This window comes from Triticum aestivum, chromosome 1B, assembly GCF_018294505.1.
Source record: "Triticum aestivum cultivar Chinese Spring chromosome 1B, IWGSC CS RefSeq v2.1, whole genome shotgun sequence".
Lineage (NCBI taxonomy): Eukaryota > Viridiplantae > Streptophyta > Magnoliopsida > Poales > Poaceae > Triticum > Triticum aestivum.
Window position 1 is genome coordinate 635,162,792 of NC_057795.1, and position 24,513 is coordinate 635,187,304.

Here is a 24,513-nt window from a genome sequence, read left to right on the forward strand (position 1 = left end):
ATTTTTCCTAATTTTGGTAGAATTGTTGGGGTACCAGAAGTATGGTGAATGTTCATATTGCTAAAGACTGTTTTGTTTTTGACAGATTCTGTTTTTGATGCATAGTTTGCTTGTTTTGATGAAACTATCAATTTCTACCAGTGGATTAAGCCATGAAAGAGTTATATTACAGTAGCTATAATTCAAAAACAAAATATGAATTGGTTTGCAACAGTACCTAGAGTAGTGATTTGCTTTATTATACTAACGGATCTTACCAAGTTTTCTGTTGAAGTTTTGTGTGGATGAAGTGTTTGATTTAGGAGGTCTCGATATGAGGAAAAGGAAGAGAGGCAAGAGCTAAAGCTTGGGGATTCCCAAGGAACCCCAAGTAAATATTTAAGGAGACTCAAGCGTCTAAGCTTGGGGATGCCCCGGAAGGCATCCCCTCTTTCTTCAACAAGTATTGGTATGTTTTCGGATTCGTTTCGTTCATGCGATATGTGCAAGTCTTGGAGCGTCTTTTGTATTTAGTTTGCACTTTTCTTTTATGCACCATGGTGGTATGAGATAGTCCTTGATTGATTTATAGAATGCTCTTTGCACTTAACTTAAATCTTTTAAGTATGGCTTTATAGAATGCTTCATGTGCTTCACTTATATCTTTTGAGGCTTGGATTGCCTGTTTCTCTTCACATAGAAAACCTTCATTTGTAGAATGCTCTTTTGCTTCACTTATATATGTTAGAGCATGGGCATATCTTTTGTAGAAAGAATTAAACTCTCTTGATTCACTTATATCTATTTAGAGAGATGACATGAATTGGTCATTCACATGGTTAGTCATAAAATCCTACATAAACTTGTAGATCGCTGAATATGATATGTTTGATTCCTTGCAATAGTTTTGCGATATAAAGATGGTGATATTAGAGTCATGCTAGTGGGTAGTTGTGGATTGTAGAAATACTTGTGTTGAGGTTTGTGATTCCCGTAGCATGCAAGTATGGTGAACCGTTATATGATGAAGTCGGAGCATGATTTATTTATTGATTGTCTTTCTTATGAGTGGCGGTCGGGGACGAGCGATGGTCTTTTCCTACCAATCTATCCCCCTAGGAGCATGCGCATAGTACTTTGTTTCGATGACTAATAGATTTTTGCAATAAGTATGTGAGTTCTTTATGACTAATGTTGAGTCCATGGATTATACGCACTTTCACCTTCCATCATTGCTAGCCTCTTCGGTACCGTGCGTTGCCCTTTCTCACCTCGAGAGTTGGTGCAAACTTCACCGGTGCATCCAAACCCCGTGATACGATACGCTCTATCACACATAAGCCTCCTTATATCTTCCTCAAAACAGCCACCATACCTACCTATCATGGCATCTCCATAGCCATTCCGAGATATATTGCCATGCAACTTCCATCATCATCATATACATGACTTGAGCATTCATTGTCATATTGCTTTGCATGATCGTAAGATAGCTAGCATGATATTTTCATGGCTTGTCCATTTTTTGATGTCATTGCTACGCTAGATCATTGCACACCCCGATACACCGCCGGATGCATTCATATAGAGTCATATCTTTGTTCTAGTATCGAGTTGTAATATTGAGTTGTAAGTAAATAAAAGTGTGATGATCATCATTATTAAAGCATTGCCCCAGTGAGGAAAGGATGATGGAGACTATGATTCCCCCACAAGTCGGGATGAGACTCCGGACTTTATGAAAAAAGAGGCCAAAGAAGTCTAAATAAAAAAAAGGAGGCCAAAGAAGCCTATTCAAAAAAAGAGAGAAAAAGAGAGAAGGGGCAATGTTACTATCCTTTTACCACACTTGTGCTTCAGAGTAGCACCGTGTTCTTCATATAGAAAGTCTCCTATATTGTCGCTTTCATATCTAGTGGGAATTTTCATTATAGAACTTGGCTTGTATATTTCGATGATGGGCTTCCTCAAATGCCCGAGGTCTTCATGAGCAAGCAAGTTGGATGCACACCCACTTAGTTTCGGTTTGAGCTTTCATACACTTATAGCTCTTAGTGCATCCGTTGCATGGCAATCCCTACTCCTCGCATTGACATCAATTGATGGGCATCTCCATAGCCCGTTGATTAGCCGCGTCGATGTGAGACTTTCTTCTTTTTGTCTTCTCCACATAAACCTCCACCATCATACTCTATTCCACCTATAGTGCTATATCCATGGCTCACACTCATGTATTGCGTGAAAGTTGAAAAGGTTTGAGAACGTCAAAAGTGTGAAACACTTGCTTGGCTTGTCACGGGGTTGTGCATGATTTGAATATTTTGTGTGATGAAGATGGAGCATAGCTAGACTATATGATTTTGTAGGGATAACTTTCTTTGGCCATGTTATTTTGAAAAGACATGATTGCTTTATTAAACGCTCGAAGTATTATTGTTCTTATGTCAAATGATAGACTATTGCTTTGAATCACTTGTCTTAATATTCATGCCATGATTAGACATATGATCAAGATTATGCTAGGTAGCATTCCACATCAAAAATTATCTTTTTTTACCATTTACCTACTCGAGGACAATCAGGAATTAAGCTTGGGGATACTGATACGTCTCCATCGTGTCTATAATTTTTGATTGTTCCATGCCAATATTATTCAACTTTCATATACTTTTGGCAACTTTTTATATTATTTTTGGGACTAACATATTGATCCAGTGCCCAGTGCTAGTTCCTGTTTGTTGCATGTTTAATGTTTCACAGAAACCCCATATCAAACAAGTCCAAACGGGATAAAAATGGATGGAGATCATTTTTGTAATATTTATGATTTTTGGGAAGAAAAACCAACGCGAGACGGTGCTCAAGGGTGTCACGAGGCAGGAGGGCGCGCCCCAGGTGGGAGGCACGCCTCTAACCCTCGTGGGCACCATGTAAGGCAGTTGACGCTCTTCTTTTGCCACAAGAAAGCTAATTTTCGAAGAAAAATCTGGGCGAAGGTTTCAATCCAATCAGAGTTACGGATCTCCAGATATAAAAGAAACGGTGAAAGGGCAGAAACAGGGAATGCAGAAACAGAGAGAGACAGAGAGACAGATCCAATCTCGGAGGGGCTCTCGCCCCTCCCACGCCATGGGAGCCAAGGACCAGAGGGGAAACCCTTCTCCCATCTAGGGAGGAGTTCAAGGAAGAAGAAGAAGAAGGGGGCCCCTCTCCCCCTTGCTTCCGGCGGCGCTGGAGCGCTGCCGGGGGCCATCATCATCACCGTGATCTACACCAACAACTTCACCGCCCTCATCACCAACTCTTCCCCCCTCTATGTAGCGGTGTAACCTCTCTTTTATCTGCTGTAATATCTACTTAAACATGGTGCTCAATGCTATATATTATTTCCCAATGATGTATGGCTATCCTATGATGTTTGAGTAGATCCATTTTGTCCTATGGGTTAATTGATGATCGTGATTGGTTTGAGTTGCATGTTTTATTATTGGTGCTGTCCTATTGTGTCCTCCGTGTCGCGCAAGCGTGAGGGATTCCTGTTGTAGGGTGTTGCAATATGTTCCCGATTCGCTTATAGTGGGTTGCTTGAGTGACAGAAGTATAAATCCGAGTAAGGTGGTTGTAGCGTATGGGATAAAGGGGACTTGATGCTTTAATGCTATGATTGGGTTTTACCTTAATGATCTTTAGTAGTTGCGGATGCTTGCTAGATTTCCAATCATAAATGCATGTGATCCAAGAAGAGAAAGTATGTTAGCTTATGCCTCTCCCTCAAATAAAATTGCAATAGTGATTACCGGTCTAGTTATCGATTGCCTAGGGACAAATAACTTTCTCGTGACAAAAAGCTCTCTACTAAAACTAACTTAGTTGTGTCTTCATCTAAACAGCCCCTAGTTTATATTTAGGTGCTCTTTATTATCTTGCAAACCTATCCAACAACACCTACAAAGTACTTCTAGTTTCATACTTGTTCTAGGTAAAGCGAACGTCAAGCATGCGTAGAGTTGTATCGGTGGTCGATAGAACTTGAGTGAATATTTGTTCTACCTTTAGCTCCTCGTTGGGTCCGACACTCTTACTTATCGAAAGAGACTACAATTAATCCTCTATACTTGTGGGTTATCACATATATTTTCTTTGTTCTTCAGAAAAACTGGATAAAAAAGGTTGACGATGCCAACTTGATATTATGTTAGTTGTGCAACTACAAAATGCAGAGGATGCCAACTAAAATAGTTACTCTTGTGCAACTAGAAAGGCCGAGGATGTCAATTAGTTAGATGCTATTGTGTAACTAGAAAATGCTCAGGATGCCAACTAATTAAATAGTCCTATGCAACTAGAAAGGCTGAGGGTGCCAATTCATTAGATACTCTTGGGAAACCCTCAAAAATTTGAAGATGAGACTAAAAAATAGTTACTCTTGTGCAACTAGATAGGCTAAGGATGTCAATTAGTTGGATACTATTTGTGCAAGTAGAAAGGCTGAGGATGCCAACTAATTGAATATTCTTGTGCAACTATAAATCTGAAGGATGCCAATTAATTAGATACTCTTGGGAAAAAAAATATTCAGCACTTGCATGACCAATCAAAAAATTGAACATTCAGGTTCGAGGCTTCTAGAAGAAAATGTTGAGGGTGTCAATGCAGCTACGAAAAGACTAAGGATGTCAACTAGTTAGGTGGTATTGTGCCACTAGAAATGCTGAGGATGCCAACTAATCAGGTACTCTTGTGCAACTAGGAAAACCCGAGGATGCAAGTCATTTCGCTTAGCACCCCGTTTTGAGTCCCGCCAAGAGGTCCTATTTGGAGAACCCTACAATGAACAAAAAAGGTTGAACTACTGAGATGGTAAAATAAAAGAACATAAATAAATGGTCATAGGATAAAAGAAAAGAAAATATGAATCTCTATTTCACTACCAAGCACATCTCCTTCACCAACCATTTTGTCTCTGCAAAACAGAAAAGAACAAACATAGTAGTCAAAATTAACAAAATTGCACAGGGGGAGACAAAATAGGGGTGTGGTAGGCTACATTTACATATGAAGTTGGCTACTCTTAATGTGAAGTTGGCAACTCAAGATAACAAGTTGCACAAGAATTAAAAAGAAAGTTGCACATGAATTCCTATCCGGGTGAGCGAAAAAAGCCACCCATAAAAAATTATACTACTTGATTGGCAAGTCAATCAAAACAACTTGGATAATGGACCTGCCTAGTTGCAAAACAAATTGGCTACAAAATGCCTTTGTATCACCGTGTGATCCACACCGTTTGCATCCACATTGTGCAACTAAAAAAATAGCAGCCTCAGAAAGACTACGCTAGTTGAATAAAAATAAAAATTGCACATGATTTGCTGCCTAGTTGTACACAAAAACTGTCACCCCAAAACAAAACAAAATCCATCAAAAACAAAAACTTAGGTTGGCTATCTTTAACATGAAGTTGGCGAGTTCAATATAACAGGTTGCACAAGGAAAGCTGTCCCGGTTGCACAAATGGCTAAAAACATTCACACTAAATCTGTGAAAACTTCTACACAACTAACCCTAAGGCCCCTAACTATGCTGCCGTGTTTGTGCAACTTCGACAGCTGTCCAGGCCACCTGTCTAGTAGTCATTGTGCAACTTTGACTGCTCCCTTGACCGGCTGCTTATATATGGGTGTGCACTATTGCTTGTTCGCTACTAAATCAAATCATATACTGTTGTTTGATATCAAGTACCTAGAACTCGTGTGCTGCTACGCTATTCTACTCGAATATGACCAGAAGCTAGCAATCAATTAACAAGCTATGGGCTATAAAGCTAGAAGTATCACATATGAGCATTTTTCCTAATCCCAAGCTAATGCGAATGTATTTAGCTTCAGGATTACATCACCTACGGAGATGGGGATTACAGAAAGAAGGAGAGATTGGAGGAGGCCGGAGTGCGTACGGACTTCGATTTGGTCAGTGAAGAAATCCATTTCCTAGCCCTTGTTGTCTTCGTATTGCTGCATCGAGGACGAGCTCCCTTCCCTTGCTTCCTTCTCCTCCGGCTGCTTCGGCTAGATCGAAGCCCGTGCTTCCTCCTTCCCCAGCTGCTGCAGCAATGCCCAGACCTCACGGTGGCCCCTGCTCCCTTACCCTTCCTCCATAGGTGGTGCACAAGCTCCAGATGGCGTCCGATTTGAGGGGCGCGAGGGGTGGCGGCGCAGGGCTTGCCGGCGTCGTGAAAGCGTCCGGGCAGCCGGGGCTCCACATGAAGACGTGGGACGAGCGGATCCGGCGCGGAGCTCCTCAGATCCGTCCGGGATCACGAACGGCGGCGCAACTGTCCAGCAGAAAAATAGCCAACCACGGCAGCTCGAACCGCACCGGGGCAGAGATGTCATCGCCGCCACTATCCGGCAACACCATGGTTGTGGTTGAGGCTGTTGTGACGGAGGTAGAGATTGGATTCGTGGAGGATGGGATTTTGTGAGAGCGGCGGCGGTGGAATGGTGTGGGGATGGGAAGAAAACGAGAGGGACAGACGAAACCGACAAAAAAGCACCTGGTGGGCACACGATTCGCACCGAACGAGCGGTGGAGGCGCGGCCACTCGGTTCGACGGAATAGTGCGCGTGCACTTTTAAGATTTTGAGCTAAACAATACCCTCGAAATTCCACTTAAGAAAAGAAAAACAAATGAGTAGCCTCGCGGCAACAGCGCATCCGCACACCGTCGCTCTTCTCCATGGTTTGCCCACCCTCGTGGTTCATGGTCTTCATCCTGATGTCCTTGCACGTACAGTCGTCGCGCGTGGCCTGGAGCCTGTCCGGTTAGCCGTAGGACCCTGCGCTTCCACTACTCCTCTTCCAGCGAGCGCCTCCATCTCGCCTGCTGATGCTGCAGCCGGTGGTCGTAATGTTCCTCCCTCCACGAGCCTACATGCCGACGATCCCTGCACGAGCACGCTGTCGAGTACTACTTGGGCCAGGAGATCCAAAGACAGCGGCCTCCATGACTTTAGCATGGTAGAGTCTGCACGCTGGACAGAGGGAGCTATTGGTGTTGAAATTTGAAACGCTCCAATGAAAATTTGTTGGCACCAACGCTCTCCAACGCAACTTCGATACATCAAGGTTAGCTTCTACTCCTACATGGCTGTTGTTACAGAAGATGTATCAGAGAAGCACTTCCTTATAAATTATCGATGCTTAAAAAAATTGGATATCATGAAGCTGCTGGAATTTATTCTCCAGGCCAGCCCAATAGCAATTTCAAAAATTCCTAATAAATCCTAGAGGTCCACTCAGCCCATTTGTGCAAGGCAAAAGGTGAAACCAAAGTTTAGTCTGCTAGTTTGGTGAGAGTTGGACCTCTTTATAAGGGATGGTGTTTCCCCACATGTATGAGCATGAGAACAAGAGGGACATTCACGCGCGCTCCTCCTCCGCCGTCCGCCTCGCCCCGCCGCGTGGCGCCGCGGGTTGCGGGAATGAGTCGAGCCGATGTCTAAATTTTTGCCACGCATGACGGGTATACGAACGGTCACACGGAAACTGAAACGTTTTGCTTAATTTTGGGTGGTCTGGCATGACATGTTTCCTCTTTCCAAATATAGTCATAGTGATGGACTACTATATGGTACATGCAGATAGATCTGACTGCCATTTTACATATTTGCATAGGTCAATGCTCAATACTGCCTTTTTCCGATTCTCTTACTGGCATTTACATATTACTTTGCCTCTTTAGAGTTGCAAATTCTTTTCTCTTCCAAGAAATGCCATGTTTTCATTGTACTGAGATTTTTTAGTTTCCAGATCAATTTTGTTACTAATCTATTTATAACTAAATTTCTTATTGATTTTCTCTATGCAGGCCATAAAGGGGTGCCTCCTAGAACATGTCATTTTTGTTATTAATCTGTATATAACTATATTTATTATTTTGAGGTGAAAAACTTCTGAGGATGCTTTCAGGTATTTAAAGGTAAGGATTCAGCTCCTGATTATACTTTCATTAGTTCAGTGTGTTCATTATCATATCATACCACCAGCAGAGTCATTTTTGCTTACTTCCACAAATAGTCATAAAACGATCAAGTCCGCCCTGTCATATCCAAGCCAATTCCATATTTATGCCTTTTCTTGGGAGGAATATTATTATTTTTAATTGTATTATGAGATTAGTAATTTGAGGTTTTGCTTTAAGTGTTGCAATTCAAAGGAGGAGTAGGAAGGATGAAAGAAACTTGGGCATTTAACTTTCTTTGAATTGAGCTCGCTCTTAACATAAAAAAAATGTAAGTTTTTTATATTTTTATTGTTGCATACAATAATTTATTAGCATTACACATAGTAAATGATACCATGCTATACCACATCGCTGCACACTAGATCCAACGATGTTGCCTTGGAGTTCGCCAAAAGGCAGCGGCCACCTCACCAACTTCATCCTACCCATATTTACCACCGGAAAAGTATCTAGTGCTCCCAGGCCTAGGGTGCTCCCGGTGCTCCGATGCGAAAAACATTTTTTAAAATGTTCAAAAAATTCTGAAAAAATTCAGCACATTGACGGAACATCGATGTCTCTTGTCACAAAATTTTAAATCAAAATTCGAAACATTGCTCGAGATACAAAAATGACAAATTTAACATCAATGTGATAATGGGCCAAACTAAAGCCCAACTTATGTTATGTACAATTTTTTGTCATTTTTGTATCTCGAGCAATGTTTCGAATTTTAATTTGAAATTTTGTGACAAGAGACATCGATGTTCCGTCGATGTGCTGCATTTTTTTCAGAATTTTTTGAACATTTTGAAAATGTTTTTCGGACAGTTGGAGCACCGGGAGCACCCCAAGTCTGGGAGCACTAGATACTTTCCCATTTACCACCTCCTCCGCTTTCTAGAATCACCGTACTTTGGGATCCGACGTGGCTGCAATTTGGACTGGACTTAGTATATGGGCCAAATGACAGTGAACCAAGCCCCAAAAACAGTGCAAAAAAATTAGAACTGAAATTTAATATTCAGGAAAACACATCGCCATAGAAATGATATCATTTTAAAAAGTATTCTCGACTAATTTAGTAAACACCTTCTCAAAGTTAAAAAAAGTTTGATTGATAAAAAAGTTCATGTTTTTCGGATGAAATGAAAGTGCCGAGCTGAAATAGGTAATAAAGAAATACTTTTTCGCCCGGTGCAACACACGGGCATTTGTACTAGTAACAATAATACCCCTAAAACACTAAAAAACTAAGAAAATATTTACCGGTGGTGTTGTTTCTTTGTAACTATCTCATGATTATGTTTAATTAGGACATGCCATTACCAAACGCCGCAGCAGATGAAGCACAATCATATATTCATCAAAAAAGAAACCACAATTGCTCATTTAAAGCTCAACTAGCATTGTGGTATGGAATGGTCCAGCATGGCGGACGTGTCAGGTAAGACAGTTGAACAATTAAATTCCAGCGGGTTGTTTTAGAAATATTATCGATGTTCGAAGCATAGGTAACGTTGGGTACTGCCTGACTTCACCCTGTGATGTTGTAGTGCGCTTTCTGTACTTACATTACAAAACCCCGTGATACAACTGAGAATACAAGCGGATATGGGGCACCTAGGCACGCTCGCCACACTGGATTGACGATAGGGTCCCACAAGAAATCGCCCAAAAAACCGGCGGTCCGACGGACGTCTCATCAGTTGGGGGTGTAAACGCTACGTGGCGCCGCTCTGGCTCGCCGCCAGAGGCCAAATCCGGATATTTAAGCCGACCGGTGACCCCCAACCCTAGCCAATCCACCTCGCCCTCTCCACGCCACCAGCCCGACCCCATACACCACCTCTCTTCCTCTCAGGCGCTCTTCCCACGCCGTCCTGCATCGCCATGGTTCGCCAAAGAAGACCACCTATGCTATGCTAACGCCGGATCGTCCGTTCCAGATTGAGCAGGAGATCCGGGCAAGGCGCATCGCAACCGGCTTGCCTCCGGACTCGCCGGAGCAGGAGCAGGAGGAGCAACAGCTGGCTCTGATGGATGAGGAGGTGGAGCGGCCGGACGAGGAGGAGCTGGCGCCGGCTCTGGCTCCGGGCTTCAACATGGCGGACGCTCCGGCAGAGTTCGTGGTCGCCCAAGCGGTGGAGATGGCAGAGCAGCAGACCCTGGAGTCCATCCAGGATGATGCCTATGTGGAGGCTAACCGACAGTTCATCCGACAAGAATGGGTAGCGACCTTCGTGCTTTTCGCCGAACCAAAGGCGGAGTAGCCGTAGGAGGTGGAGCTGCGGCTGCCGCCCATGTACCCGAAGCCGGGCACCGAGATAGTAGACATATCCGACGAGGATTAGGGTAGTATAGATTGTTTGATCTATGTAGTACGTGGATCGCATGCTTTTGTATGGATCTAAGGTTTCTAGTACGAGGTATCCGAATGAAGAGAAGCAAATTTGAGACGTGACTAGGGCTCGAATTGAATCGAACCTGAAGAATAACAAGTCGAGCCGAGCTTTAGTTTAAGATCATTTATAGACCGAGTCAAACGATTCAATCTCACGAGTACTCGTGTAACTCGTTTAGGTCAGTACAAAAGATCAGCCACTCCCACTCCCAAAATAAGATCAGCCACTCAGCACCCTGCATCTGAAGCGCACAACACAAGGCCCAGCCGCCTAGGAGACTCATGCATTACAAGGAAATTACAATTATGTGGTGATATATATATATATATATATATATATATATATATATAATGTATATACATAATCATTTTTATCATATTTGAGGTTTTATGTTCATATCTTTTTTGCGAGAATTATGTTCATATCTTTAACGAGCTTAACAAGCTTCACGAGGCAGCTTGTGAGTATACGAGTCGAGCGAATCTTGGGTATGAGCTCGTTATAGTAACAAGTCGAGTCGAGCTAGCTCATTAGCGAAACGAACTCTAGCGAGTCGAGCCGAGCTGGCTCGACTCGAACTCCAGCCCTAGGCGTGCCTGGTCACTGTCCGTGGATGTGCCAGGGCGCGTTTGAGGGGTTGTATTTGCTGTGCGTGGTTGTAGATGCTCTAAGAATGTTCCTCGTAGAGATGATTACAATGATGATGAAAGTGGGTTTGAAGAGGTCATGACTTTAGATAATGTTGATTACACTATTTTGGGGAGCGTTAAATCTTGTTGCAATATTGAAAAAGTGGAATCAGAGAGGTCATGACTTCAGGTAGTGTTGATTCCACTACCTTGGAGTATGTTTCAATTGATTATGATTAGAATAAAGTGGCTATATATGCTGATTAATATGATGACACCTATGTTATAAAGAATAGTGATAATCATCCTTATGAAACTTTTCATAGTTATGAAGAGAAACACTCCCCCATTGAACACTACATTTTCAATGTGTAAATGGTTTATAAAGTTAAAGTGTCACATGATAGCTATTTTGTTGAATCTGCTCTCATTATTATCAATGAAAAGGTTTTTACTTATGTGAAAATGAACAAAAAATGTATTTATGTGGATCATGAAAAAAATGCCTTATGTGATAGCTATATTATATAATTTGTTCATGATTATAATGAAAATTATTATGAGAGAGAGGATAATGGTTATAGATATCTCAATAGTATAAAGTTTCCCCTCTTTATGATGAAAGTTTTAAAGTTGCACTTGTTTTACCTTCATGTGTTTAGTTTCTTCTTGTGTGAATGAATTATTTATATTTAAATTTGTATTATCGTTGATGCTCACTACCGTGCCTAACAATAATTATGATCAGAGTTTTCTTGTGAGCATCTCCAAATTATCATGTCTAACTCAAGGGCATTAAAAAAGCGCTTTCGTGAGGTAGCCTGCAATTAGATTCTAGTTTGGTTTGAGTAATGTAGGACTTGCTACCGTACCTTTGTTGTAGCAAAGCCGTTTTTTTATCATTACCGAGAATGATGGAGCTACAGTGGATTACTTGGGCGGGCTAGCTAGAAGAAAAAAGTATAGAAAAGAGATGAGTGATCAGGTCGCTTGGCATGCTACTTAGGCAGTGTTCCACCATGATCGGGCGGGCCAGACAACAAGTTGGCCCCAACATGTCCTCCGCGACTAATTATAGAGTCTTCAATAATATCATACTTCCACTTATCTTCTCAAGAAGATACGATGGTTGGAATATTTCCTCAACAACATACTAGTGGTGTGTTGAACATAAGGCCTGCTACTGGTACCAACGCCACCAGTACATGGCTTGATACTGGTGGCGTGGCGGATCACTAGCAGGGTTTTGTTTTTGCACTAGTGACTGGAATACAAAGGATTCATAAGGTTCTAAGTCAAATAATATCCTCATGGAGTAGTGGCGATTCTTGTTGGAACATGATACTATGACAACATGAATTTTTGATAAGTATGTTAGCCACGATATTTCACTTTATCGATTATGGAAAGATCAATATTATAATTCCTAAGGTAATATCCCAACCAACGTATCTGTATTTGCCTGGGAGTCAAATCCAATTAGGGATAGAATACTTATTCAACATGTCTAAGAAGAAAGTTTTGGATGAGAAAATGTTGCTAGATTCTCAAAAAATGAACTAAGGAAGTAAGCTCCAAAACATGAGCTCAGTTGCAAGATACACATGGACATAAGGGCATCTCCAACGCTGACCCTCAAACCTCCCGCATCCGTCCGGACAGTGCTGTCCGGACTACAGAAGCCATCAACGTTGTCATGTATTGGTCTGTGGTGCAGTCCGGACGCATTTTTTCCTGCAAACCGAAGACAACTTGGGGAGGTTTGCGGGAGTACGGACCGCTATCACGCCCGTTTCTGACCGCCTTGTCCCACCCAAGCAACCCACCCGCCCTTCCTGCACTTCCCATCCCATGTGTCACGCCACTTACTGCGCGCATTCATGCCGGCCCAGAGCATGCAGCGGCCGACGTTGATGCCACCATTTGACCGGACGGAAAGGCAGCGCAAACGGACGCGACCTCTTGGGCGTCGCCGCCGCTTCAATGCGGACGCCACGTCTCGAGAAACCAACTCCGACCGCAGTGTCGCATTGAAGCGGGCCGACCACCACTCAACCTGGCCTGGTCGCGGCTATTTAAGCTGCGCTCCAGCATCGTCCATAGTCGCACCATCCCGAGCACTGCACCGTCCTCCTCCCCCTCGCCTAGCCCATCCTCCTCTCTGAGCCCGTCGACAATACCGAAGTCCTGGTTCTTCACGCCGGTCGGCGGCCACAGTGGCAGTTCATCGTGAGGACGATCATGGCATGCCCGCCCTCGCTCACTTGGACCATCCACATCCACGGCGGCGGGCTCCTCCGGCAAGAAGGACATAGTCATCTCCTTCGGCAACAAGGAGGACCAGCCGCATCAGCGGCCCCATCTCCTCTTTGAGGTGGCTCTGATGGACGAAGAATTCGTCCTTCAGATGGAGATCATGACGGAGCATTCGCTCCTTTAGATGGGTCTGGCTCCACCATCACCGGCATGCATGAAGGATGAGCCACCATCCCCGGTGCGGGTCCATGTTAAGCGGGAGCCAGCATCCACACTCCGGCAGGTGAAGGACGAGCCAGCGTCCCCTCCGCACAACATCGGCCTCCACATCAGCGGCCGCGTGAAGTAGGAGCTGTCACCCCCGGCGCATCTGCCGCGTGAAGGATGAGCAGGCGTCGCCCCAGCCGCATAGCCGCTACAGGCGGATCGACGGGCCCTCTGATACATCCATTTTGCATCATGTTTTTATGTCAATATTTATTGCATTATGGACTGTTATTTCACATTATGGCACAATACTTATGCCTTTTCTCTATTACTTTACAAGATTTACATGAAGAGGGGGAATGCCGGTAGCTGGAATTCTGGACCCAAAAGGAGCAAATCTGAGATACCTATTCTGCAGAACTCCAAATATACTGAGACTTTATGAAGAATTGTTTTGGAATATATAAAAAATATTGGGCGAAGAAACTACAGAAGGGGATCCACTAGGTGGCCATAAGCCTGGGGGCACGCCCTACCCCCAGGGCTTGTGGCCCCCCTTGGCCATCGTCTGGTGCCCATCTTATGCTATATGCAGGGTTTTGACCTAGAAAAAATAATAAAGGGAGAGCTTTCGGGATGAAGCGCTGCCGTCTCGAGGCGGAACCTGGGCAGAGGCAATCTAGGGCTCCGGCAGAGCGATTCTGCCAGGGAAACTTCCCTCTGGGAGGGGGAAATCAAAGCAATCATCATCACCAATGATCCTCTCATCATGGGAGGGTCAATCTTCATCAACATCTTCACCAGCACCATCTCCTCACAAACCCTAGTTCATCTCTTGTATTCAATCTTTGCCTCAAAGCCTCAGATTGGTACCTGTAGGTTGCTAGTAGTGTTGATTACTCTTTGTAGTTGATGCTAGTTGGTTTACTTGGTGGAAGATCATATGTTCAGATCCTTAGTGATATTTATTACCCCTCTAATCTTGAACATGAACATGCTTTGTGAGTAGTTACATATGTTCCTGGGGACACGGGAGAAGTCTTGTTATAAGTAATCATGTGAATTTGGTATTCGTTTGATATTTTGATGAGATGTATGTTGTCTTTCCTCTAGTGGTGTTATGTGAATGTTGACTACATGACACTTCACCATTATTGGGCCTAGGGGAAGGCATTGGGAAGTAATAAATAGATGATGGGTTGCTAGATTGACAGAAGTTTAAACCCTAGTTTATGTGTTGCTTCGTAAGGGGTCTGATTTGGATCCACATGTTTCATGTTGTGGTTAGATTTATCTTAGTTCTTCTTTCGTAGTTGGGGATGCTTACGAGAGGGGTTAATCATAAGTGGGAGGCTTTTGCAAGTAAGGACAACACCCAAGCACCGGTCCACCCACATATCAAATTATCAAAGTAGCGAACATGAATTATATGAGCATGATGAAAACTAACTTGACGACAATTCCCATGTGTCCTCGGGAGCGCTTTACTTTATATAAGAGTTTGTCCAGGCTTATCCTTTGCTATAAAAAGGATTGGGCCATCTTGTTGCACCTTTGTTACACTTGTCACTTGTTGCCGTTACGAATTATCTTATCACAAAACTATCTGTTACCAATAATTTCAGTACCTACAGAAAATACCTTTCTGAAATTAAACCGCTTGTCATTTCCTTCTGCTCCTCGTTGGGTTCGACACTCTTACTTATCAAAAGGACTATGATAGACCCCCTATACTTTTGGGTCGTCAATACTCTTTTTTGGTGCCGTTGGCGGGGAGGGAAGCGCCTTTGGTGAGGAAAAAAAAATTATATTACATGCTGAAATTTACTGTCACTTGTCACTATGGAAAATAATCCTTGGATGGGCTTGTTCAGGGTATCTTCACCTCGACGGAAGAACAAATAGTTGCTCCTCAACCTACTGCACTTAGTGAAAATATTTATTATGAAATTCCTTCGGGTATGATAGAGAAATTGCTAGTTAATCCTTATGCAGGAGATGGAACACTACATCCTGATATGCATCTAGTCATTGTGGATAAAGTTTGTGGATTATTTAAGCTTGTAGGTTTGCCCAGAGATGAAGTCAAGAGGAAGGTCTTCCCTTTATCTTTGAAGGTAAAGGCATTGACATGGTATAGGCGATGTGATGATATTGGATCTTTGGATTACAACCGATTGAAATTGGAATTTCATCTGAAGTTTTATCCTATGCATCTGGTTCATCATGATCGGAATTATATATATATATAATTTTTGGCCCTGTGAAGGAGAAAGTATAGCTCAAGCTTGGGGTAGGCTTAAGTAAATGTTATATTCATGCCCCAATCATGAGCTCTCGAGAGAAATTATTATTCAGAATTTTTATGCCCAGCTTTCTCATAATGATCAATCCATGCCCGATACCTCTTGTACCGGTTATGAAGAAGACTATTGAATTCAAATGGGATCTCTTGGAACGAATTAAACATAACTCTGAAGATTGGGATCTAGACGAAGGTAAGGTGTTAGGTATAAAGCTTGGATTTGATTGTGTTAAAACTTTTATGGATACCTATGCTTTTCGTGAATTTAGCACAAAATATGGACTTGACTCTGAGATAGTAGCTCTTTTGGTGAATTGTTTGCTACTCATGTTGACCTCCCTAAGGAGAAGTGGTTTAAATATAATCCTCCCATTGAAGTAAAAGTAGTAGAACCCATTGAAGCTAGGGAAGAAACCACTACTTATATGTTGATCCAGTTATTCCTACTGCTTATATAGAGAAACCACCTTTTCCTGCTAGGATAGAAGAACATGGTAAAGCTTCAATTGTGGTTCGTAAGAGTTATATAAGAACACCTACACCCTTTGAACAAATTAAAGTTGAACCTAATGTTGCTATGGTTAAAGATCTCTTGATTGAAAATATTGATGGACATGTTATTTATTTCTGTAGTGAAGCTACTAGAATTGCCAAACCTGATGGAAAAGATAAAAATAGACCTGTTGTTGGCATGCCTATTGTCTCTGTTAAAATAGGAGATCATTATTATCATGGCTTATGTGATTTGGGTGCTAGTGTTAGTGTTATTCCGTTTACTTTATATATCAAGAAATTATGAATGATATTGCACCTGCTACCTTTCAAAGATGTATGACTACTATATTCTCCGACTTTTGTGAAAAGATTGTGGAGGTTTTCATGGATGATTTTACCATTTATGGAACTTCTTTTGATGATTGATTAAGCAACCTTGATCGAGTTTTGCAGAGATGTGAAGAAACTGATCTTGTCTTGAATTGGGAGTGCCACTTTATGGTTAATGAAGGTATGGTCTTGGGGCATAAAATCTCCAAAAGAGGTATTGAAGCTGATAAAGATAAAGTAGATGCAATTGAAAAAATATTGTGTCCTACAGATATCAAAGGTATAAGAAGTTTCCTTGGTCATGTTGGTTTCTAGAGGAGATTTATTAAAGACTTCTCTAAAATTTCTAGGCCTGTTCCATTTGTTTTTGATGATGATTGTTTAGAAGCCTTTGAAATACTTAAGAAAGCCTTAATCTCTGCACCTATTGTTCAACCACCTAATTGGAACCTACCCTTTGAAATTATGTGTGATGCTAGTGACTATGCTGTCGGTGCTGTTCTAGGACAAAGAGTTGATAAAAAATAAAATGTTATCCATTATGCTAGTAAAAATCTAGACAATGCTCAAAGAAATTATGCTACTACTAAAAAGGAATTTTTAGCAGTGTGTTTGCTTGTGATAAATTCAGATCTTACATTGTTGATTCCAAAGTAATTATTCACACTGATCATGCTGCTATTTAATACCTCATGGAAAATAAAGATGCTAAACCTAGACTCATTAGGTGGGTTCTCTTGCTACAAGAATTTTATTTACATATTATTGATAGGAAGGGAGCCGAGAACCCCGTAGAAGACAACTTTTCTAGGTTAGAAAATATTCTTGATGACCCACTACCGATTGATGATAGTTTTCCTGATGAGCAATTAGCTGTCATAAATGCTTCTCGTAGCACCCTTGGTATGCAGACTATGCTAATTACATTGTTGCTAAATTTATACCACCTAGTTTCACATGCCAGCAAAAGAAAAAGTTTTTGTATGATTTAAGGAATTACTTTTGGGATGACCCACACCTTTATAAAGGAGTAGATGGTGTTATTAGACATTGTGTACCTGAGCATGAATAGGAACAGAACCTACGGAAGTGTCACTCCGAGTCATACGAAGGACACCATCCGGGAGACCAAACGACACACAAGGTATTACAATCTGGTTTTTATTGGCCTACTCTTTTCAAAGATGCTCGTAAGTTTGTCTTGTATTGTGATGAATGTCAAAGAATTGGTAAAATTAATAGACATCAGGAAATGCCTATGAATTACTCACTTGTTAGTGAACCATTTGATGTTTGGGGATTTGATTACATCGGGCCTTTTCCTTCCTCCAATGGGTATACTCATATTCTAGTTGTTGTTGATTATGTTACTAAGTGGGTGCAAGCCATTCCAACTAGTAGTGTTGATCACAACACTTCTATTAAAATGCTTAAAGAAGTTATTTTCCTAGGGTTTGGAATCCTTAGATATTTAAGAATTGATGGTGGTTCATATTTTATTCATGGTGCTTTCCATAAATTACTTGCTAAGTCTGATGTTAACCATAGAATTGCATGTCCTTATCATCCTCAGTCCAGTGGTCCAGTAGAGTTAAGTAATAGGGAAATAAAATTGATCTTGCAAAAGACAGTCAATAGGTGTAGAAAGAATTGGTCTAAGAAACTTGATGATGCATTTGGGCTTATAGAACTGCTTACAAAAATCCTATGGGTATGTCTTCATATAAAATGGTTTATGGAAAGCATGTCACTTACCTCTGGAACTAGAACATAAAGCTTATTGGGCAATTAAAGAACTCAATTATGATTTCAAACTTGCCGGTGAAAAGAGGTTGTTTGACATTAGCTCGCTTGATGAATGGAGAACCCAAACCTATGAAAATGCCAAGTTGTTTAAAGAAAAGGTTAAAAGATGGTGGCAACTTGAAGGTGGTGAAATCTTAAACGAGAATTGTATAGATGACGAAGTCTTGCCATCAAGATCAACAATGCCGAGGGAAGCAACCTGAAGGTGGTGAATGGGCAAAGAATCAAACATTATATCTCAGGTATGCCCATAAATGTTCAAACTAATATTATCCATACCATAACACCGAAGGAGTACATAAAGGAAACCTTTCAAAACACGCCAGAACCCTTAAACGGAGTAGGTATGTGATACGGTAAATAAACCGACTCCAAAAGTTTTCTAAAGGCAATTTTACTCCATTTTAGAATAAAAATTAGAAAAATAAAAAGTAGTCCGAGAAGTGCACGAGCAGGCGACAAGCCTGGGGGGCGTGCCTCCTGAGCTTGTGGCCAGCTCGTGTTACCCCCGGACTCCGTTTTCTCCCAGATTACTTGTTTTGCATGGGAAAATTCATTATATAATCTCCCAAAAGTTTTGACCACCACATCACGGAGAAATCCTCTGTTCTTGTTTCGTGTTGTTTTTCTAGCGGATCTAAAAAATATGTCGTCTTAAGATTTAGATGGAGAGGGCTATATCGCAAACTATATCGCAAACCCAAGGGTTTATGGGGATGTGGATCATCACAGCCAGACCATAGTGGAAAAACAAGATTATGACCCGTAGGGAATGGGGGAGACCAGCTCTGAGGAAGATGACGCTCCCTACCTCACGGGCGGAGCCAGGACAAAAAGCGAGAGGGGGCAAAGAGGTATATGATTTTTTTTCAGAAACATGTCCTATTTACGGACTAATGTGTAGATCATTTAAAAAAAATCAAGCACACAAGCTTACATATAGTGTGAAATAAGCAAAATTGTATATTTTCTTATAATATAATCATCACACACATAACTTATGACAAGTTCAGCGCCAACAAATTCTTTAAAAAAAAGTTCAGTGCAGAAATAATGGTAAACTAACCAGTTAACACAGAATAACTTGAGAAATATGAATGTCGTTCCTTTTTGTTTGTATATGTCGTTGATTTCTAGCCTTCAAGCTGCATGATAAAAAACATTTTTAAATATAGAAAGAATGTAAACATTGGCAGATAAAAATATAATCTTGAGCACATTACCTCCAGAACTGAATCTAAGGCTTGATGAGTGGTTAAATATATTCATACGAAAATTATTATATGAAGCTAGATTGAATCACCCTAATTACAAGTTTGTACCTTTTAATCACGGAATTAGAATAGACTAATAATATGAAAATTAGAAAGAGAAAGATCCGAACTGAACCTAGGGCTTGATGAGTGGCCCTTGTCTTGTTTCGCTTAGGAACTGCGACCCGACCGGGCCGGCTGGTGTGTACGTGCAAATCAAGGTTGAAAGTCTGAGGGGCGGCCGGTGGCCTGTAGGTGCAGCTTAGAGCCGCAGGCAGGGCGGCGGCGGTGGCGGCTTTGCTTCGGCGGTCGTGTGAGAAGCAGATTAATCAGGACACAGAAGCCGGAAGCGGACGAACGCTTACGTTTCTACCGATTAGAGCCTTGCGCACATCGTGTGTTCTCTTGTACACGAGCTGCTCCGTTGCGGCCTTTGTCATAGAGGGAAGATGGGCTCTATATAACAGAATAATAAAGAAGTGGCCAGGCTAGTGGGGACAAATCTCCTAGGCCGAGCGGGGGCAAAGCCACATATCCCAAGCCAGGTATAAGTGGGCCAAAAGGGCATTCACCCCCACGACCTCTTACGTAGATTCGCCCCTGCCCTACCTCAACCTGGGGATATGCACGTGGAGTTCAATAAGTCAAGCCCGCCGAACAAATCAAGCAAAACTAAGGTCCAATTTATCCTGTCCCGTTTTCTGCAGGAAAGTAAGGCATCATTACACAAAAGGATATTGAAGCTTGAGAAAGCAAATGATGATTTGAGGGAGGAAAGATTCATCCTCAAACGCAAGCTGGAGAAGTTCACCGCCTCATCATCAACTTCATCACCACCACCTCCGAAGAAGGAGACTTGAGTACATGGGTATGGTCACCCCATTGGCTTGTGCCAAGCTTGGGGGAGGTTCCCGGTATCGTATCATCATCACATCTTTATCTTTATTGTTTACTTTAGTTCGATCATTTTTGTTATATATTGATCTAGTAGAATAAAAGTTTTAGTATGATCTAGTCCTTTAGTTTTGCTTTTTGATCTATCTATGTAATCCAGTGCGAGAGTTATATAATAAAGAGTAGTTTTGAGTAAGGGCTTTGCATTCTTGCTTTGATCTTGGAAAAGAAGAAAAAGAATAAAGAAAATAAAAAGATTATATAACAATCTTATGGAGAGTGATGACTTCACATATAAGAGGTATGATAATTAAGATTTGTTGAAGGTTGGCAATCATAGTATTGGTCATTTTTGCAATTAAAATGAAATAAAGAAAGAGAGGTTCACATATAAATATATTATCTTGGACATCTTTTATGATTGTGAGCACTCATTAAAATATTATATGCTAAGAAGTTGATGTTGGACAAGGAAGACAATGTAATGCTTTATGTTCCCTTGTATTCGAATAAAAGTTATATTGTCATGGATCCTCCAACATGTTGAGCTTGCTCCTCATCCTATGCTAGCCAAAAAACTTCCGCACCAAGTAGAGATACTACTTGTGCATCCATAAAACCTAAACCTAGTTTTTCCATGAGAGTCCACTATATCTACCTACAGATTGAGGAAGATACTTCAAGTAAGTTGTCATTGGTGCAAGAAATAAAAAATGCTCTTCAAATATGTATGATCTATTAGTGTGAGGAAAATAATCTTTATACAAACTTGTGATGGGGAAGAAATAAAAGCGACAGACTGCATAATAAATTTTCTATCACAAGCGGCAATATAAAGTGATGTTCCGTCACATTAAAATTTCGTGCATCCAACCAAAAAGCGCATGACAACCAATGCTTCCCTATGCGAAGGGCATATCTTTTATTTTATCGTCTACCTTTATACAAGAGTAATGGTGATCTTCACCTTTCCTTTTATACTTTTTCTTTTTGGTAAGCACTATGTGTTGGGAAAGATCCAGACAAATATATCCACTCGGATATAAGTGATCATAAACTATTATTGTTGACATTACCCTTGAGGTAAATAGTTGGGAGGCAAAATTATAAGCCCATAGCTTTCTGTTGGGGAACGTAGCATGCCATTTCAAAAACATTCCTATGCTCACGCAAGATCTATCTAGGAGATGCATATCAACGAGAGGGGGAGGGTGTGTATGTACCCTCGTAGACCGAAAGCAGAAGCGTTTGACAATGCAGTTGATGTAGTCGAACTTCTTATAGCTCCGACTGATCAAGTACCAAACATACGACACCTCCGAGTTTTGCACACGTTCAGCTTGATGACGTCCCTCGTCCTCTTGATACAGCAAAGGTGTCGAGGAAGTAGATGAGTTCCGTCAGCACGATGGCGTGGTGATGGTGATGGTGATGTGATCTGCGCAGGGCTTTGCCTAAGCACCGCGAGAATATGATCGGAGGGGTAAACCGTGGAGGAGGGCGCTGCACACGGCTAAGATTATCTCGTGTGTGTGCTAGGCGCCCCCCTCATATATATAGGTGGGAAGGAGAGGGGAGAGGCCAAGGGGGTGCCCCAAGTGGGGACGAATCCCACTTGGGCTCCATCCCTAGTTCGACCTCGCCCTTCCTTGTATAGGCACGAGGGGAAGGAAGGGGGAGGTGGCGCCCCCTTTTCCTTTCTCCCTTGAGGAGGGGAAGGAAGGATGGACTTGCCCTCCCCCTTTCCTTTCCCTAGGGCTGTCCGGCCTGATGGAGGGGCGCACCAGCCCCTTGTGTGCTGGTATGTCCCCTCCTTGGCCCATTAAGCCCATATCTTTTGCCGGGGGTGCCCGAAACCCCTTCCGGTGACCCGATATGTACCCGGTACCCTCCGGAACACTTTCGGTGTTTGAATATCGTCGTCCTATATATCAATCTTTCCCTTTTGACCACTTCGAGACACCTCATCATGTCCTTGATCTCATCTGGGACTCCGAACAACATCCGGTCACCAAATCACATAACTCATATAATACAATATCATCATCGTATGTGAAGCGTGCGGACCCTACGGGTTCGAGAACTATGTAGACATGACCGAGACACCTCTCCGGTCAATAACCAATAGCGGAACTTGGATGCTCATATTGGCTCCCTCATATTCTACGAAGATCTTTATCGATCGAACCGTTATGACAACATACGTTATTCCCTTTGTCCATCGGTATGTTACTTGCCCGAGATTCGATCATAGGTATCATCATACCTAGTTCAATTTCATTACCGACAAGTCTCTTTACTCGTTCCGTAATACATCACCCTACAACTAACTCATTAGTCACTTTGCTTGCAAGACTTCTTATGATGTGTATTACCGAGAGGGCCCAGAGATACCTCTCCGATACTCGGAGTGACAAATCCTAATCTCAATAGATGCCAAACCAACAAACACCTTCAGAGATACTTGTAGAGCATCTTTATAATCACCCAATTATATTGTGACGTTTGATAGCACACAAGGCATTCCTCCGGTGTCCGGGAGTTGCATAATCTCATAGTCAAAGGAATATGTATTTGACATGAAGAAACCAATATCAATAAAACCGTCACGATCATAATGCTAAGCTAACAGATGGGTCTTGTCCATCACATCATTCTCCTAATGATGTTATCCCATTCATCAAATGACAACACATGTTTATGGTAAGGAAACTTAACCATCTTTGATGAACGAGCTAGTCTAGTAGAGGCTTACTAGGGACACAGTGTTTTTGTCTATGTATCCACAAATGTATCAAGTTTCCAGTTAATACATTTCTAGCATGAATAATAAACATTTATCATGAAATAAGGAAATATAAAATAACAACTTTATTATTGCCTGTAGTGCATATTTCCTTCAGTCTCCCACTTGCATTAGAGTCAATAATCTAGTTCACATCGCCATGTGATTTAACACCAATAGTTCACATCGTCATGTGATTAATACCCATAGTTCACATCGCCATGTGACCAACACCCAAAAGTTTTACTAGAGTCAATAATATGGTTCACATCTCCATGTGATTAACACCCAAATAGTACTAAGGTGTGATCATGTTTTGCTTGTGAGATAAGTTTAGTCAATGGGGCTGCCACATTCCGATCCGTATGTATTTTGCAAATTTCTATGTCTACAATGCTCTGTGTGGACTACTCTAGCTAATTGCTCCCACCTTCAATACATATCTACATTTAGACTTAGAGTCATCTAGATCAGTGTCAAAGATTGCATCAATGTAATTCTTTACGACAAACTCTTTATCACCTCCATAACCGAGAAATATTTCCTTAGTCCTCTTTAAGATAACTAAGGATAATTTTTTACCACTGTCTAGTGATCTACTCCCGGATCACTATTGTACCCCTTGCTGAACTCATGGCAAGGTACACAATAGGTTTGGTACACAACATGCTATACTTTATAGAACCTATGGCTAAGGCATAGGGAATGACTTCCATTCTCTCTTTATGTTCTGCCGTGGTCGGGTTTTGAGTCTTTACTCAACTTCACACCTTACAATACAGGCAAGAACTCCTTATTTTACTGATCCATTTTGAACTCCTTCAAATTCTTGTCAAGGTATGCACTAATTGAAAATCTTATCAAGCGTCTTGATCTATCTCTATAGATCTTGATGCCCAATATGTAAGCAGCTTCACCGACGTCTTTCATTGAAAAATTCGGATTCAAGTATCCTTTTATGCTTTCCAGAAATTCTATATCATTTCCAATCAACAATATGTCATCCACATATAATATCAGGAATGCTATAGAGATCCCACTCACTTTCTTGTAAATACAGGCTTCACCGTAAGTCTGTATAAAACCATATGCTTTGATCACCTCATCAAAGTGTATATTCCAACTCCGAGATGCTTGCACCAGTCCATAGATGGATCACTGGAG